This window comes from Ictidomys tridecemlineatus, chromosome 10 (assembly GCF_052094955.1).
Source record: "Ictidomys tridecemlineatus isolate mIctTri1 chromosome 10, mIctTri1.hap1, whole genome shotgun sequence".
Taxonomy (NCBI): domain Eukaryota; kingdom Metazoa; phylum Chordata; class Mammalia; order Rodentia; family Sciuridae; genus Ictidomys; species Ictidomys tridecemlineatus.
The window spans coordinates 46061572-46081208 of record NC_135486.1 but is presented as its reverse complement, the minus strand read 5'-3'; the positions used below and the strand labels follow the sequence as shown (position 1 = coordinate 46081208).

General features: G+C 37.2%; 1 long non-coding RNA gene across 1 annotated transcript in view; it reads right to left on the bottom strand.

Moving 5' to 3' along the window:
* Positions 1-12580: 12580 nt before the first annotated feature.
* LOC144367022 (uncharacterized) overlaps positions 12581-19637 on the bottom strand; it is a 38295-nt gene continuing 31238 nt past the window's right edge. The window contains exons 2-3 of the long non-coding RNA XR_013426231.1: positions 13107-13252; positions 12581-12725 (exon numbers count right to left, since the gene is read on the bottom strand). This is a non-coding gene — a long non-coding RNA (uncharacterized LOC144367022). The remainder of the gene's footprint in view (positions 12726-13106; positions 13253-19637) is intronic.

The window sequence follows — 19637 nt, the reverse complement described above, 5'->3', positions numbered from 1 at the left end:
TTTATTAATAGAAAAGACTAGAATATGCAGCAATTTTCTTGCAAAAGAAACAGAAATTTATAGTAGAAGCATACAACAGAACAATTTGTTGTCCCAGAATTTTTTTTATCATTACCAATAAATGCAGACCATAATAACATGTTTGCTGTATTTTTCCATGGCAAAAGTAATACTTATAAAACAATATCTGGAAATATAGAAAGTTAGTGAAAATATGTCCATATTTTTGGCATTTTTAAGATGACCAGGTTAAACATTTTGTAATGTTTCTTTCCTGCCATTTCTTTGAAAGAACAACAACAACAACACAAAAATAAATAAATAAATAAATAAATCTACCTTGAAAACATTTTTGACCACACAGTGGTTTAATGGCCTCAGACTCACCAAGAAATGAAGTAATCGACTCCTGCATAATAAGACCACTCTACATGCCTCTAGTTTCCATGGGAGTTCAAGTCTCAACCAAGAATTCTTAAATCCTTGTCAGACAGTGTGACTCTTTTATGTATTCATCTTCTTTTATGGACAAATACTCTCAGCTCTCTCTGTATGCATTGTTGGCTTCCCCCTTAAAATAACTCTCCTGAAGCTTCCTTTCTTGAGATTACAAATCAGCTCTCCACCACCCCTGCTGAATATCACAAAATTTTCCCTGTATGCCCGACTCCCAGGGGGAACCTCCTCCCCTCCTGACCACACACACAAAAAATTCTTGGAAGGGTCCTAATTTGAACTCTTGAATGAAAGCAAACCTGTAATTTTCATGAATTAAAGAACTGACAATCCCCCAGCCTCTGGCTGGTGAGTACCCTCTTTATTTCCTGCAATATGGACTTTATAAACAATAAGGTCACATTTAAGAGATTCTGAGTTTATGTTTTTATTTTCTTTAAAAAATGCAGATGGTCTATTGAAGAGTCAGCTTTATCATATTCTTAAAGTGAATCTTCAGTTATGGCGATAACAAATTTTACAGAATTTAATTGGCCTTGTGATAAAAATATGTTCCTGAGTGTATTTTGTTGTTGTTGAATGTTTTGGACTTTTTCATCAACCTTATTGAGGTAACATTTACATACAAAATATATCCTTACTGAGTGACTTTTGGCTAGTATATGCTCCTGTGTAAGGCACAACAACTACAACTGGGATTCAGAACATTACTTCAATTTTTTTTTCAAGCCTCTTTGAAGTCTGTCTCTACCTAAATTACACTTTAAAAAAAATTGATCAAATATTTTTTTGTTAACACATATTATCTGTACATATTAGTGGATTCAGCATGATAGTTGTATATAACCATCATTCTAGACAATTACAAATCTCTCACTGTAGATTAGTTTTCCCTCTCCTATAACTTTATATAAATAGAATTGTACAGTCTTTTGTTTTTGGTTTCTTTAATTCAGCACGATATTTTTCATCTAAAATCTCTTGGAGGGAGGAGTTTTTGTCTTATTTTGTGATATTATCTCCATATATTTTGCTGAGTAATGCTTCATTGCATTACTCAATTTCTTTATTGATTCATCTGTTTATGAACATTTGGATTGTTTCTGATTTAGATATCATGATTAAGACTGCTATCAGTATTTGTGTACAAAATGTAGTAATAATAAAAGAGTGAAATTTGCCATCTGTATATCCTCTTTGGAAAAAGTGTCTTCATGTCTTTTGCTGTTTTCTAATTAAATTGGAGTTTTTTTCAACTATTGAGTTTAGAAATATGTTCTTATATTCTTGATACTTGTCTCTTGTCAGATATGCAGCCTGCCAATATTTTTTCCCAATCTCCAGTTTGTCTTTTTATCTTTTAAACAGAGTTTAATGATTCAAAAAGATTAATTTTCACAAAGTCAAATTTAGCAATATTTCCTTTTATATAGATTGTGCCTTGATGCAAAGTCTAAGAACTCTGCGTAATCATAGATCCTGGAGATTTTCTTCTACTTTATTTTTTTTTAAGTTTTATAGTTTCAAAATTTACTTTCAAGTCATGATATATTCTAAGTTAATTTAGAGTTTTGTGTAAGGGTCTCCAGTGACTCCAGCACTATTTGTGGAGAAAGCTGTCCTTCAACCTTTGAATTGCTTGTGTCCTTTCATCAAAAATCAGCTGGGGATATTTGTGTGGTGCTACTTCTGGGTTCTCTGTTTCCATTGATTTATGTGATTATCCCTTTGTTCATACAGTACTGTCTGAATTACTATAACTATATAATAAACTTGAGAATCGTATAGACTTATTCTTCCCAACTTCTTTCTTAAAAAATCATTTTAGTTATTCTAGTTGTTGTTTTGACATTTAAAAAACAAATTTTAGAATAGTTTCTCTATCTTCAAAGATTTTGCTGGGGTTTTGCTATGAAATTGCATTAAACCTGTGTATCAGTTTGGGGAAAATTGACATCTTTACTGTGTTGAATTTTCTAATCCATGAAGATGGTAAATTTCTCTATTTCTTTGAGTCTTCTTTGATAGCCTCCATCTTCATTTATTGTTTTCACCACATAGGTCCTGTACAATTTTTTTTTTGATTTATACCAAAGTAGTTATTTTCTTTTTTTGGGGGGGGTACCAGGGATTGAACTCAGGGACACTCCACCACTGAGCCAAATCTCTAGCCCTGTTTTGTATTTTATTAGAGACAAGGTCTCACTGAATTGCTTAGTGCCTCGCTAAATTGCTGAGACTGGCTTTGAACTCATGATCCTCCTGCTTCCGCCTCCTGAGCCACTGGTTTTACAATCATTATTGATAATATTGCTCTTTTAATTTTGGTGTTTGCATATTAAGTGCTGTTGCACAGAAATGCAAATGATATAATGTATGTTTATCATGTATCCTTCAGCTTTGTTGAACTCACTTGTTAATTCTAGGAATTTTTTTTAATAGATTCTTTGGAGTTTTTATGTAGATAGGTCATATTATCTGTAAATGGAGACAGTTTTATTTCTTCCTTTTATGTCTGTAAGCCTATTTTCTCTTCTTTCCTTATTACAGTGGTGAACACTTCCAGCATTGTGTTTAACAAGAGTGAGTATTCCCTTGTTTCTAATCTTGTTGGAAAAGCATTTAGTTTTTTTATGTTTAACTCTGATGCTCTTAATTAAGTCCAGGATGTTCCTTTGATTATTTTGGGGGAATTTTTTTGTTTTTATCATAAATAGGTGTGGAGTTTTATCATAAAATTTTCTGCATTGATCAAGATGATCATATGACTTTTCTTCTTTAGCCTGTTGATATGGAAGATTATACTGGATGATTTTCTAATATTGAGTCATCTCTGGAATAAACCCCACTTGGCCATGATGTGAATTCTTTTTATATGTTGCAGAATTATTTTAACTAATATGTGGCTAAGAATATATGCATTTGTATTTATGAGAAATACCAGCCTGTAATTTTTTCACGTTGTTATTACTTGGTCCAATATCCAGAGAATATTAACTTTGCAAAATGGTTAAGGAAGTATTCCATTTTACTTTACTTTCTGAAAGAAATTGTGGAGAATGGGTGTTAATTCTTTAGGCATTTGGTAAAATTCTCCAGCAAAACCCACTAGGCCTGGAGGTTTGAACTTTTCAAGTATTAAAATTATAAATTTAATTTCCTTAATAGTTATAAGGCTGTTCCAATTATCTATTTCACATTAGGTGAGGTGTGGTATTTTGTGTTTTTTGGGAAAGTGGTCCATTTCATCACAGTTATCATATTTAAGTGTGTGGAGTTGTTCATAGAATTCCCTTATTATAATTTCAATGTCTGCGGGCTCTGTAGTGAAATCCCCTTTTTAACCTTGCTCATAATGATAATTTGTTTCTCTTTTTCTTTTCCATATTGCTAATAGTTCATCAATTTTATTAATTTTTTTAAAAAGGAGTCAGCTTTTTATTTCTGTGTGAATCCATTTCTGTTTTCATTATGTTCATATTTTCCTTAAAGCCTCTGCATATCTATGATAGCTGCTTTAAAGTTTTTATCTCCTAACTCTATCCTCCCTTTCTGCATCTGTTTGTATTGATAATTTTTTAAATTGATTTTTGGGCCCTATCTGCCTGATTCTTTGCATTTTAAATAATTTTTATTAGGATGAAAGACATTTTAAATGCTACATTGTTAAAAAATATGAATTTTGTAACCTTGTTTCAGAAAGTTTAATTTCATTTTGGCAGGGAGTTAAGTTAGTTTGCAGTACAACTGAATTCATTTGAAGCTTGTTTTAAAGCTTTCTTAAGGTAAGTTGAGGGTAAATTTTACTGTAGGGTTAATTTAATTCTCTTGAAGACTGGCTTGTCAGGGGGCTCCAATGAATATTCAAGTGGTCTGCAATGTCTCTCCATTCTGACTGGCAATGATCCAACTACTGGTTCACAATTTCCAGTAGTTGCTTTTGCATGAACTTTTAAAATCTCATCACATGCAAAGGTAGCCTAATCATCTGCCATGGGATGATGGCAACCATGATGTAGATTTCTGGAGTTCTTCCTCTCTGCTTCTTCTCTCCTCACATTTAGCTCTTAGCCTCTTTGAACTCTGATCTTTGTCTTCTAAATTCAATTATTTGAATATGATTTTCTGGAGTTCCACTTCTTTTACTGCAGCCTATAAAATACCTCCAGCCAGAAGGCCATGCTGATTGTACCGTTTATTTCCTGCACACAGGATGCTCTTTCTTTCTCTAATGAAATCAGTTGTTTCCTGTATTTTCCCGGTGTCCTAGTTGTTTACAGGAGGAGGACAAATTTAGTATTAGTTTTTCAATCAAATTCAGAAGTGGTAGTTTCTAATCTTGCTCTAATTGTGTTTGGATTTATTCAGCACAATCCCTATTTCCTTCTCTAGCTTCTCTTAGTGGTTTTCAGGAACTTGAATCCACTCATTCTCAAATACATACACAGGTCACTAGGAATATTTTAATGGCTTTATAAGATCATTCCTCTTCTGCAGACTACCATCAATAATGTTATTATTAATTAGTAGGATTTGTTTTCTCTGAGACTGTGGCTTCATTGAGTAGGGCTAAATATTCCATTCCCCCCTCCACTTATTTTTCGAGATAAAAATTGTGAGAATAAGCTGGGCATGGTGGTATATGTGAGTTTGTTGAATAAAGAGTCTTTGGATTATGTCTTGTTTGACAAGTTAAAAATGACTTTCCCACCAGGTGTGCTATAATAAAAATCTCCAAAAAGTTTTCCTTAGGATATATCTTAGTGGTTATTTTAATACTGTAAAACTTAACCACATGGTAAGATCTTGGTATTTGAGCCAGGGTATTTTAAGTTGATCAGTATGTGGAGTGAGAAAGATCTCTGTTTTCACAAACCTTTTCAGAAAAGTTTCCTCATGTTTATTAGGAGTGCCAAACTCCTCAGATGGAACTGGATACCTGGCGTAGAGTCCAACAGTGGGGAGAATGGTTGCCAAGGGGCATGTGTCTCCTTCTCGCTCGCTCACCCTGAGTCCTTTGAATTTTTTCTGAAACGTACTTGGAAAAACTGGAATTGATGGAGTAATACCATATGAGTTATATATTGTCATTGCAGAGGCAAGTTAGTAACAAATGATTCGTTTGGTAAATCAGTTCAAGATAGCTTTAGGAGGGCTTCTTGTTACATGCAAAGTAAGATTATTTCAAAGCCAAAAAGAAGTTTTAAAAAAAAATTCTGAGAAAGCTATTGTTTAAGACTCAAGACTAGGAAAACACACACACATACATACACACACACACATACATACACACACACACACACACACAACAGCTGAATAATGAAATAATGTATTTGTGTTAATTAAACTTCTGACGTGTCAAATTTAAGTATTTTCAGAAGGCTGGTTGAGTAATCCACAGAACCACATGGTTCCTAATTATTTACAAGAAGAACAAAATTATGCAGAGACTGAATAAGAAGTGCATTGATATTGGAAACTCTAAAAGTTTTTTTTTTTAAATTTATAATAAGCTAATATGGAGCTTGGGGTATTTCAGCTGGTAATCAAGTACAGAATGTTATGAGATAGCGGATGAGATATTGTTTTGTTTGATTTTCTTAAATAAATAAAGGCTGTTGTTGATTCCATGAAGACAACTTTGCCTGTAGGATGATAACCAGCATGTGTTTTATCTCCATGAACATATGTTTGTAATTGCACCCATACATCTTCTTAGGAGGGGAAGGTTTGCAGCCCTCTGAAATGAGATTAGATTCCATAGCAGGATCCAAGGCAACAAGATGGGAAGAATATACAACCTTTTGAAAGAACTAGATTTGCGACTCAGCAAAAGGGATGAGAAGCATGGGACCTGGTATTTATTCTGGTCATATTTTGTTAAAATACTTTGTAAAAAGCATTGTTAATGTGCTGTAGATGCCTCTGGTTAGATATCAGGAATCTAAATCCCTGTCATTAAGAGCTTATGGTTTGAAAGAGGGACTTTCAAATAAATAAAAACATTAGTAGACATCAATCAGTCCCCAAGCCAAAATATTAGAGCATTTAGGAAGATCTGATAAATCTTGGCTCTGTTACTTAAAGGGTGATTATAGGAATGTATTTTAATTTTTAAGAGTAGCAGTTTCCATCTCAGCTAATAGCATCTAACCTTTCAGGTAAACTTGTTTTTACGTGTTATTTTCTCCTGCTTAGCAGTGAATTTTCGTAGCTCTATTTTCAACAATATGACCACTTCTCTCCCTTTCATTGTTACCGCACCAGTCTCTTTTGCCCAAACTTCTACTTTTAATCCTCCTCCCTTTTACCCCTGATAGTCTCTTCTTAGCTCAGTAGTCAGACTGACCCTTATATTATGCATCAGATCACATCACTTCCTTATTCAAACTCCTCCGTTTCTTTCCTGCTAGACTTAAATACCATACAAACTCTTGACCATGCCCTTCAAAGCTTCCTGTGACCTTTCCCTGTCTACAATTTTTAGCTCATCTCCAATCATGTCTGACCAACCTTTCCTTCCATACCTTACTCTCTCTGCTAGGCATCTAGTTCTTTCTGCTTTTTTGCAAGCAGCTGATTGCTAAGTTCATCTCTTCCTCAAAGGGTGACTCCATTTTCACAAGGATTCCTGTTTCCCTGGCTATCTTCTTCTTCTTTTTAATTTTTTTAAAAAAAATTTTAGTTGTAGATGAACACAATGTCTTTATGTATTTTTATGTGGTGGTGAGGATCAAACCTAGTGCCTCATATGTGTGAGGCAAGTGCTCCACCACTGAGCTATAGCCCCAGCCCCGGGCTATCTTCTTATGCAAGTTGTATGTCTAGTTCAAGTGTTACCAGCTCAAAGAGGCTTTTACTGCCTTTTCTGAATGAGTGGGTCTTTGACTTCCTGTAGATTCTTTCATTCTATTCATTGCAACATTGCCATCTAAAATTTTACTTTTACTTGAACTAACATTTCTTCCTTACAAGAAGGTATATTCTGGAAGGATGGACTTTGTTTTGCTCACTATTATATTTTAAACACACAATGGATATCCAGTAAATGTTTGTCAAATGAATAAATAATTTACAAATGGGCATGATAAAAAATATAAAGTTTTGTGAGGAATAAATAAGATAATATAGGTATATCTATATATACCTGAAGACTAAAAAGAACAAACTATCAGGTATTTATAGTCATTATATGGTTGGAAACCACACAAAGTGACTTTACATGGTGCTGATAAGTATCTCTATGAGCTAAGACTCAAGTTTTATATTTAATTCTATTTTCTATCTTAAAGGAAAATGAATGCATTTTACCTGGGTGAATGAAATGATCTGTTACATTTCACAATGAGTTGCTTTACACACTTTTGACAGGCTAATGCACTTCCAGCAATTAAAAAAATATTTTACCCCTTTGTAGTATTGAGAGCACAGTGGGATACTGTGTTTCTAATAATGCCTATTTACCCAAGCAGTGTTTCTATCGTTTGCATTGTTTAAAAGGGAATAATTTTACTCGTGACTTTTTGTATTAACTAACTTCAGACATATTATGTAAGTCCCCACTTCCCTATTACAGGTTCTGATTTCACATTTTAGCATCATATGAATAATGGTACCTTTCAGGACAAATGTGGGTAACTAGGTGAGCTACTAATACAAAACTTACAGTATATTTTCTAGACTTGCTGCTTAGTAGGGCTCTCTAAATTCTCACTTAATATTTATCTCAGAGCAGAAATCAGTGTAGGTGGCATTATTAGATTTATCAAATAAAAATAAAAAATACCCAGCTAATTTGGATTTCTGATAAATTAGAGTGTTTTATAGTATAAGTATATTCCATGCACGGGTATGTTAGGACATACTTATGCTGGGAAATTATGTATTGCTTATTTAAAATTCAAGTTCAGCTGAATATCATGCATCCTCTCTGGTAACTCTCCCTGTAGGATATAACCAATGATATCATTCATGAACCCATCAATGGTCTTTTTGCTCAAATCACAGTGTTGTTGTGTCAATGAAATACCTTTAGATTATTCAGGCTTTTGGATATGTTGAGGTTGTTGGAAGATAGTATCCCTATGTCACAGAGTATTTATATATCTCCATTCATCTAAATGACTTTAATATGTACCCCTTTGAGTGACTCTGGGTAGGAAACAGACATCAATGAGGATTTTCCTATGAAGCTTGGCTCCCTCTAAATGTCTCCTGGCATGTGTATGATGAACTCGGTTACAACAGTTAGTGATCAGTTAGTGCTCCCGGGGTTTCTGTCCTCTGGCTTCAGGATCACATGTAGTCTTTTTTGTGAGGCTAATATAGCTATATCTTTGGGGACCTTAGTTGCATTGGTCACTTCCTAGGTCCTATACCTAATTTTGAGTTCTCTTAATTTAAAAAAAAAAGGCTTATCAAATTGTATATTCTTCAGTCTCCATAAAAACCCGGGGCTATCTCTACCCTCTGACTAGCGATAAGTGTCTAGCACAAAGGCTCTAGAGAATTGCTGCTCTGGATAATTTCTAGATAAAATGATCACATTGGCAAGACGAGTGTTTCACATTTAGACTTGCACTGACTTAGGTCCCCAATGACCTGATTCATTTCATTTATTGGCTTCTTTCCTTTCCTGATGGTCACAGTTGTTACATCTCAGGGATAATGGGGAGGAAATCCAATGATAAAATGGATCGCTTTTCACTGGGTGGTGCTTTTCACCTAATTCCACATCCTGGTAACCAGATGTGGTTCACACCGATCTTAAAGTGAAATCTGGCTCTCTGGGTAGAAGCTTTGGTTTTCTTTGCCTGGATCTTCAGATTATATAATCTTTAAACTCAATAACATCCTCAAATTTAACAGCTGCTTGTAATTCTTTGCCCCAGTCCTCATTCCTCAGAATGGGCATTAGAAATTTCCCAAAGTTTGGGGGAACACCAGGGACACAGACCCTAAGAGTAGCCCTAGCTTTCCTCAGACCACCCAATGAAGAATACAAGTCCGGATGACCCTGGTCCTCTCTATGGGGGTACATCCAGGTTCCTGGAGGTAGGGATAGTGAGGAATCATGCTGAAATCTCCTAGGCCTCGTACTTAGACCATATTTTTAAGGTACTTTCGGTCCTTTGGTGATCTTATCACTTGTGATGGCTTTAAAAACCACTAAAATGCTGACAATGCCCTGGTTCATATCTGAGAAGTAGTAGAGGTTTTAAAGAAGTATTATGATCTAATACATGTTTCAAGGACCAGTCCAGACCTCTCACTTGACTCAAAACTTCTTCAACTGCCCACTTGGATGTCCACTAGGTATCTCAGCATAGTGTGTCTACATTGAACCCCTAATCTTGCCTCTAAATCTCCCCTTTCTGAAGTCTTCCATATCTTAATAAATGGCAACTCTATCTGCCCAGTGTCTCAAGTCAAAAATCTTATAGTTACTTCTGATTCCTCCCTACTCCCATGTCACATATCCTAAATCTCTAAATTAAGACCTACTAAACATTCTTTGTATTTACCTTCACAATATACCAGAATCTGATTCTTTATCATTATCATCATTGCAAATGCCTGGTCCAAGCCCCTTCACCTCTTACTTGGTCTTATTATAGCCTCCAAACTGGTCTCCCAGCTTCTGTCATAACCTCTGTCTATACTCAAGGAAGCAGCCAAAGCTGTCCTTTCAATCCTAAGTCAGAACATTTTCTTCTTTGCTTAAACTTCTAAGAGCTCACATATAACCAGGATAAAAGCCCATGTCTTACAAAGGCCAGCGAGGGAGTCCTTGATGAGACCCTCTGCTATGTCTCCAACGTTAACTTCTAACACTTTAGCACTGATCACTCAGCTCCAGCCATGCTGACCTCCTTCCTGCTTTTTACATAAGCTAGTCACATTCCTCATTCAGGACTTCCTCATTTCCATCTGCCTGATCACCCGCTCTGCCCCCGTGTGTGTGTGTGTGTGTGTGTGTGTGTGTGTGTGTGTGTGTGTGTGTGTGTGTGTATGTGTGTACATGCTTCCTTGCCTCTTTCAGATATTTTCTCAAAGGTCACTTTCTCCATGATCAACTCTTTAATATTTTACCCTGCCCCCACACTCCTTCCCCATCTGAATCTTTCTCCATATCATTCATTATCTGTAACATGCAATGTTTGTTGTATATTTTTTTCTCTCTTCAATTAAAGCATAAGCTCCACGAAATCAAGGATTTTCATCTGTTTTCATCACTGTTGTATTCCTAGCACTTAGATGAGTGCCTGGCACAAGAATACTCAGGAAATATTCATTGAATGTATAAAACAGGATAAGAACATCATAAATGTTTTCTTAATGTGCCTTTTCAGTAATTCTTACAGGGTCAAAAAAGCACTCAACTTTTCTTTTTATTTTGTTGTTGTTGTTAGTTTTGGTTTGACTTTTTTTCTTGTTCTTTTTCTTTTCAGCCAAGACCTAATTCCCTGAGCTAGACCATTAATAGAGTTCTAGACAGTTCTTCATACATCTTGTGTTGTATCTACTGAACTCTAAGATCTTTCATTTCATACAAAGGAAGGGACATAGCTAGTGATGACAGGGACATTTCCTGGATCAGTGCTTACTCACGTAGATTGCAGTTCGTGAAGTAAACTTCTAATGGTCTATTTATCAGGGTAAAAATTCAGTCCTGTGTTAACTAAATATCCCATACTAAAGGGTAATTATTTATGTTTCTCCAAAATCTGGTTAAAGGCAGCTTTGTCTAATTTGATTTATTTGACTGATAACTCTAGGTAAAAATCACATCAGCAAAGCATGTTCCACCCACTGCTTGGTAATTACAGAATTTGCTGAGTTCTTTCACGGAACATCCTTCCAAATGGATGGCATCTCACTGAGCCTCCATTGTCATCTCTGTCTTCTGCAGCCATAGGAATTTGCATTAAAACCCACGACTCATACTAAGTTGAATATTATAGATCCCTGGTGTATAGTATAATGTATCTCAAATCTGGTGGTTCAATGTATTGGGATATTTTACAACTTCTATTTAGAGCTTTCTAACTCATAAGACATTCTGATTTTATTTGACTCTTCCTCTTAAATACCATGTAGGGTGAAAGTATGAGCTATCTCAGAGATAATTTTTGTTATTTTTTTTAGGGAATTATAATATATACACAGACTATTCCACAATATGCTAGTGCATACAACTCAGTGAATTATCACTGAGTAAACACAGTGGTAACACTGTTCAAGTCAAGAAAGTATATCCCAGCATCTGGAAATCTTAGCCCCATCCCAGTTACCTCTTCCTCCCTGGTCCTTAAAGTCACTACTGTTCTCATTTCAAACACTGTATGTAGCTTGGTTGTCCCTCTTTTCCAACTTTATATAAATGAAATAATTCTGTGTAAATCTTGGGTCTGTCTTCTTGTGTTCCATGGTATGTTGATGGAATTCATCTGTGTTGTAGAATATAGCTGTGATTCATCTACTGTTGCTATTTTGTAGTATCCCATTGCATGAATTTATTTATTGTTTCCAGCTTTTTGGTTTTCAAAACAAACAACCATGCTGCTTTTGACACTGGAAATATTTTTTTGTTGTTTTATGCTGCTTTCTGCTGGGTAAACACATTGTAGTGAAAATGCTGTCGTGTGTGTGTGTATGTGTTTAACTGTACTAGATGATGAACAGAATTCTCTCAAATCATTGTTCCAGTTTACCTCTCATCAGCAGTACAAGGGAGGTCTGCTAAGGTCTGCTTGCCACTGAGATTCTCTTTTTCACTCTAATCAGTCTCATGGGTATGTGGTACTATCTCATTGAGTTTTTCATTTTTATTTCTTTAACTACAGAAAAGAATATTTAGATGTTCTTTTTGAAGTGTCTGATCAAGTATTTGCTCTTTTCTTGTATTAGATTATATATCTAGTTATAATTTAATTTGTAGAATTAAAAAAAAACTATTTACCTGGATGCAAGCTCTGTGTTGGGTATGTGTGTTTAACTATCTTTTCTCACAGTATGGCTTGTTTTAACATTCCATAAATGGTGGTTGTATTGAAAAGAAGTTTTAATTTTAATATGTGTGTTAGCTTTTCATCAGTATGACCAAAATACCCGCAAGAACAACTTAGAGGAGGGAAAGTTTATTTGGGGCTCATAGTTCCAGAGGTTTAGTCCATGGTGCACCTAATCCATTGCTCTGGGCCCAAGATGAGGCAGTGCATCATGAAGGAAGAACATGGCAGAGGAGTGTTCTTCCATTCATGGCTGACCTGGAGAGAGGGGAGAAGGGGAGAAGGAAACAGGAAGTGGAAGGGACCCAGGAAGACGTGCCTCCAGTGACCCTCCTCACTGGATATTTAAACAATTCTTATTAAATTCTTTTTTATATGTGTAATTTCGGCATGATCTTCTTTCCCATTATTATGGTCTGCATGTTTTATAAAATCATGCTCATGCTATCTATTGCTATAAAACAAATTACTCCTAACACTTAGAGGCTTAAAACAACAGACATGGATTATCTCATGCAGTTTCTGAGACAGGAATCTGAGAGCAGTTTAGTTGGGTTGTTCTGGTTCAAGTTTCTTCCTGAGCTGCCGTCATCTCAAGGCTCGGTGGGGTTGGATAATCCACTCATAAAGCTCACTTACTGGGATTTGGACAAAGTTCGTTTCCTTGATGGACATGGACTGGAGCTTCATTAACCATTAACTTGTCCCGCAGGCCTCTCTCCAGGACTGTCCACAACATGGCAACTTCAGCTTGCTTTCTACCCCTCATGCCTCCACACTCCTCCCTTATAAAAAAATAACAGATAAAAATATCTATCTATATTTATCAATTTCCTAATCTATCTACAGAGAGAAAGAACAAAATGGAAATGGAAATGGCGACCTTTCGCACACTAAGAAATCGTGTATCATCATTTATCTATGTGCTGTTGATCCCACACACCAACCCTGTTACAGGTACAGTGTGAGAGCGGATGACAGAAGAATGTGAAGGATAGGAGGCAGAGTCATTGTAGGTCATCTTGAAGTTGAGTTACCACTGATCTAGATAATATATTTTTGTTGTGAATTCTATTTTTCTGACATTATTGTCTACCTTTCACTTTTGATTTGTAGACATTTATATGACACATTATTTCATTTTTAAGCTTTTAAAATTCAGCAAAACTTGGATTTTTGTTCATCCCGTGTGACAGTCTTCAGCTTTCTGTTGAAGAACTAAAAGCATTTACATTTATTGTGCTGACGCGTGACCTTATTTCTCCTGTTTTCAAAATGATGTTGAACTATATTTGTTTATCAAAGTGAAGTTCTAAACAAGCTAACTCCTCCTAAAGAAGCATGGAACATTCTCTGAACTGGCACATAGTAGACCCTCAATGCATATTTGTTCCATCAATGACACAGATAGATGATGGCTAGAGAAAGAATAATGCTGGACTGCTAAGAAAGGTGTTTCCAAGACCTCACTCCCCCTTCAAAGCAGCCTCTTCAATAGGTGACTGCTTACTTTTCTGGTTGAATTCACTCCATATTTTGAGCTAGATGTGGTCATTGAAACTGAGCTAAAATGCTTTCCTATTTACTTCTGGGAAGTTTTACAATTTACATCTGGGCCTTTTTTTCTCCCTCCTCCCTCATCTGTCCCACTTTTCAAAGAGAAGTATTTTTTTTTTTTTTTTTTGCTGGGTTACTTTTCCTATCTCTCCCACTCCTTCTGCTCCTGTACCCTCTGAGGAGAATCCAGGTCTTACAAGTGATTTTCTATAGCTCTGTGATGCCTAGAGATAGAACAGAGCAGGGGATGGGAAAGGAATGACAGTACTCATGGAGAAAGAAATTTACTGGTGAGATTAAGTGGAGCTACTTAATGCAACACAGGAAAAAGAGAATAAGGGAGAATAAAAGTTGAGTGTGGTGAAGTGGAGAGGTAGAATTGGGGCCAAGAGTCAGCCAGTTAAGAGATTCCAGAAGGAATCGATTTGAGAGTACTGAGAAGAGGAGAACACATTAAGCCTGGTAAGGGCATGGGGACCAGGAGAGCAGATCCTTCAGAGGTGAATATCTAGACCATGCCATCAGGAAACCATTGAGACAGACGGAGGTGCTAGCCTGAGAAGAATCGAGGTGAATAATGGGCGAGGGGATGATGAGTGTCACTTGCAGACCTGGGACTAGGAACTGTGGCTGTCATTCATCCCACCCACTTCCCTTCTCAGAAAGACTTGAATCCCAGAGCAGTGAGGGTATATGAAGAAGTGGTACAAGGGGTTATGCACCACAGATATCTGTTCAGGAAAGGGTGTCCTTAATTGCTGGGAGCACAAATAGCTCTAGTGCTGAACCCCAGTGGGACCATCAGCTGCAGAGAGTTGCCTTACTCAAGCGCATACTCTTCTTCAGATGGTCTGCATGTAATGCATGCAATGACCCATGCAGGGCCATTTTAGGCTCCCATGACTGAACTCCTACAGGGACCCAGAGCTCTGGAGCTCCCTGTGGGTTGTCTAAGATTATCAAGTCTGTATCACAACCTGGATGGCTTCTCCTTCTGCTCAATCCTGCTTTCTCAACCTCTCCACACCCCTTTTCATAGGGGGTTCATCCCAAGAGAAGGCCCTATAAATACACAAACTCTAAATTTTATCTCAATTCTACTATTGGACAACCCAACCTATACCAGTGCTCTGTAAGTCTGGGGGTGGGGAACAATTTTTGTGGGGTTAACACTGATAAAGAGTGTGAAAGTTTAGCAGAGGCAGTATTCTGAGAAAGGGATTAACATGATTAAAAATGGTGGCCAAGAAATGTGATTCTTGTTGTTGTATTGGAAGGCCTGGAAGTGTAAGAGGCTAAAATATAAAACAGACTGGAAATCTGTTTCAGGCATCTAGGAATGAAATCCACAGCCTAAGAGAGGGTTGCAGTTGGAGGGAAAACTATACTTATTTTTCAAAAGAGAATTGGAAAGATTTGGTGTCGACCTGGATGTGAGGAGGAAGACAAGCCAGCTAGAATACATTTGATCCCAAGGCTGGCAAGAGAAGCATCTCAGAGGGTCATGGACAGGATTGAAGGAAAGGGCAAAAAGGTTAATGCAAAGGATAATATCCTCAAGTTTTGAAATCTCTCATTTAAAATGTAGGTAAGATACTTAAATGAAAATTTCTGCATATTGGATGCCACCATAGTTGTGTAGCCATATTTAGGGGATGAAGGTACAGTTTTGCAGGCCACTACTAGTGTGGAGGCATTGTGCCCGGGGTCAATGGAGGCCAAGTTGCCTCTGCCAAGAAAAAGAAGCACCTTGGACTGGCACAAATGTGGGTGAGCTGGCCATTGTCTAGAAATCCATCTAATGAGAGATGCAATGGGATGCCAAGTGAAATGAACAAATTTGATTTGAATTGGAGATGGAAAGTTCACAAAGGAGAAGATTTTTTGTCAGATTTCTTTAGGGTTGCAGAGTAGGCAAGTCACTGGGACCTTTTGAGTTCCTTTTTCCTTATTCATGTAGCAAGATCATTTTCTTTTTTCTGCTCCCTCCTAGCTTCCTCCCACTAAGATATGATCATGGAATAAGATAATTATTCTGAAAAATTCACAAAGAGAGAAACCAGATGGAACATAGAAGGCACAGTCACCTTCCAGAGGGAGATGAGGACTGTGGAGGAGTCAAGGCATGAAATATGGATTCATAGTTGCTGCTTGTAATTACTGGTCTGAGGATTTTCAGGGTAGTATGTCCCAGTTGGCCAGCAATGTTCAGAGATAGCAGTGAGACTGATGCTTTCGACTTGGCCTCAGCTACACCTCAAGGGCTCTTCCACCAGGGCTGGTTACATAGCAGGAATATACTTGTGTGAGTAATGGGGCATGAGAAATCCAGGCCAAACCCTGCTGTGGGCATACTGGTTCTGCATTGCTTCATGCCTTTTCCTTTAAAAAAGAAGTATTTTCTGGTAGCTGCCCTCCACAGGGAGGATGATTGAAATGTCAGCTTGGCTCTGCAGATCCCTTGCTATTAAGCACATCGTTGCTTGAATGCTATTACTGTATTGTATTCTTTCCCTATAATAAACCAAATTCCTAAATGCACATGGAATATCTCTAATCCCCAAATGCAAAATCCAGTGCAGTCCAAAATCTGAAACTTTCTGAACACTGACATGATGCCCTAAGTTGAAATTCCCACTTGTTCTCATGCAACAGGGAGCAGTCAAAATAGAGGTGTGCTAAAAATATTGTATAATATTACCTTCAGGGGCTGGGGTTGTGGCTCAGCGGTAGAGTGCTTGCCTAGCACGTGCAAGGCCCTGGGTTCGATCCTTAGCACCACATAAAAGTAAATAAATAAAATAGAGGTATTGTATCCAACTACAACTAAAAAATAAATATTAAAAAAATTACCTTCAGGTTGATGTGTATAAGGCATATAAGGAACTTAAATGAACTTCATGTTGAGTTGGGTCCCCTCCCCAAGATATCTATATATTTATATGTACATATTCCCAATTCTGAAAATTTATGAAATCTGAAATAACTTCTGGTTCCAAGTATTTTGGATAAAAGATATTCAATGTTTATTATAATTTTCAGTCTCATACGAGTTTGGGAACCTGTTGTATCATTAATGCAGAGCATAAATATAAAATTGTGTAAATCAAACATCTACTTGATGTTTCCCTTGCATAGTTGACACCCACAAAATGTTATTTTCCTCCTTTTCTCCCTTGCAATTTCAACTTAATTTTTTGTTTGTCTCACATTTTCCTCTCAGAGATTCTAATTCTCCTTTACTAAATGGCTATAGGACTCAATTCTCTTGAAATACCCATTGAATTGTGTTGATTTGGAAAATGTTGAAAAGCACAAGAGACATTAAAATATGCTGCCATATCACCTGGTAATCACAAGCACTATTAATATATTTTCACAATTATTCCCAGTTTTTATACTTTACAAATTAAATTCTCTCAAGAGTCCCTTCTCCCTCAATGAGCTCATTATTGTGTTTTCTGATGCTCTGAGCTCCTAAATGGAGGATACAAGCTGGAAGACATATTGGTAGCCGTCAGTTTTCTTATTGGAAGGATGAGATAGATGCATGTAAATAATCTTGCTCTAGGCTCAAATTTGTTTTTTTCTGCTCTGAAGACAAGTTGCTCTCTCTCTCTCATTGTGGTCTCTAAATGTATATGAAGTTTTGTCTGGAGTTATACACTTGGACCTGAGACAGTGGAAACCAACAACAGGTATCGCCTTCCTGTAAATGATATCATTTAACCTGCGCAGTGGTCTCATGAATTTGCTCTTTTTATCTTCATGTTACCCATGATGGAACTGGGCCAAGAAAGAAGTTGAGTATCTTGGTTGAAGTAGCCCAGCTGCTAATGACTCTCCCTTTGAAAAATAGCCTGTCACTGACACCTTCATCAGCATTGCCACCATCTCTGTCTGAGCCACTATAATCTTTTGTTTGACTTGTTGCAGAAGCTCTTTAACTGCGTTGGCCCCTGTAGAGCAGCCAAAGTGAGCCTTTCAAAAACATAAGGCAGATCATGTCATTCCTCTGTTAAAACCCTTCACTGACATGTCCCTCTGAGTAAAATCCAAAGTAATTATGATGGTCTTTAAGATCCTAAAGGAGCTGCCCACTCCCTCCCCCCTCCCTTTCTTTTCCAATTACCCTAATCTCTACTCCTACCTTTCTCGCTCTTGCTCCCAGGACTCAGAATTGCCGTTCTTCACCCAAGCCTGATATGATTCTCCCTCAGGGCCTTTGCACCTGCTCTGTCTCCTTTGCCTGGGATCTATCACTTTATTCCTACCTCTGCTTAAAGATTACTTCCCCTTCAAACCATTTCCCTGGCTACCCTGTATATAACCCAACTTTCTTTATCCTTTACCCTGTTTTATTTTTTTGGATAGTATTTCTACTCATTTGACATATCTATTTCCTCATTTGTTTATTTTCTGTTTTCTTTTCTTTTATTTTTCTGTAGGAATGAGAACTACATGAGAGTGGAGACATTGCTTTATTCATTGTATAATCTCCCTAGACCCAACACAGAGCTTGGACGACTAAGGAAAATGTGTAAACTCATGATGGAAGGGAAGGAGCCAGAGTTCCAATTCATGTCTTTATCCTGGACCCAGTTCTAGCCCCTAATGAGTGTTGAGCTCTTTCCTCTCTGCGTTCTGAGTCCTCAGAGCCACTTAAAGGAAAGAACATACAGTACAATATCAGAAGTGAGGTAAGCATTTCCGATAATCCTCTTTGCTCACCTCTTGGTGAGATTAGAATAAAACAAAGAATCAAAACCAGGGCCTTTGCTCAAAAGATCAACCCAACATCTGCTGTCCTCCATTCTCAGGAGAGAAGAGAAAACACAGAGTTGCAACATCTGTAACAGTGAAATCATAAGAGAGAGGTGAAGAGACCATTGCATATGGATAAGTCACCTGGACTTTGGGTTAGAGGATCCTGGCATTGCTATGTGACTTAGAGCAAGATTTTTTCCCCCTTTCTTTCTCTTGTTTTTGTGCTTTCTAAAATGGAATTAATGATCCTTCCCTGAGAGTCATAGAAGACCAGATTCTCTAAGAAGCTGAAGGATCTATTTTCTCAGAGTTTCAGAGAGATTTTTAAAAAAGATGCATCTTTGGGATTGAAGTGACAAAGCATGAAGTTAAGAGATTGGAAGTCAGAGACAAGTTAGCACAGCTGAATGGACTGTCGCTCTGCCTTAGCGGATGGTGATAGGGCTCTCAACAGTCACACCCTGTAGTTTCAGTAAACAGCAGTATTGGCAACTGATGTGGCTGGTCCTTCCCGAAGGAGGCCACACAGGAAACTCAACCTTAGAGCTATGGCTGGAGGTGGAGCCAACATTACTTCTCCTTTCCTCTCCTTTTCTTCTGTCCTCTTCTTCCAATTCAGTTTCCCTCCTGTTTCTCCATCTATGCTCTGCCTTCCTGCTCCTCTCCTCCTCTTCCCCATCCTTCTTGCCCACTCCCCCCCACCTCTTCCTTCTTCTTCATCTAGCCTTGAGATCTCCTGTCCTGAACTTAGGTTGTCATTCAAGACAATGGATCTCATTGTGGGAGACAGAGACCTAGCAAATCTATAATAATGCTTTAAATACATTCTTAAGTACATGCATGTTG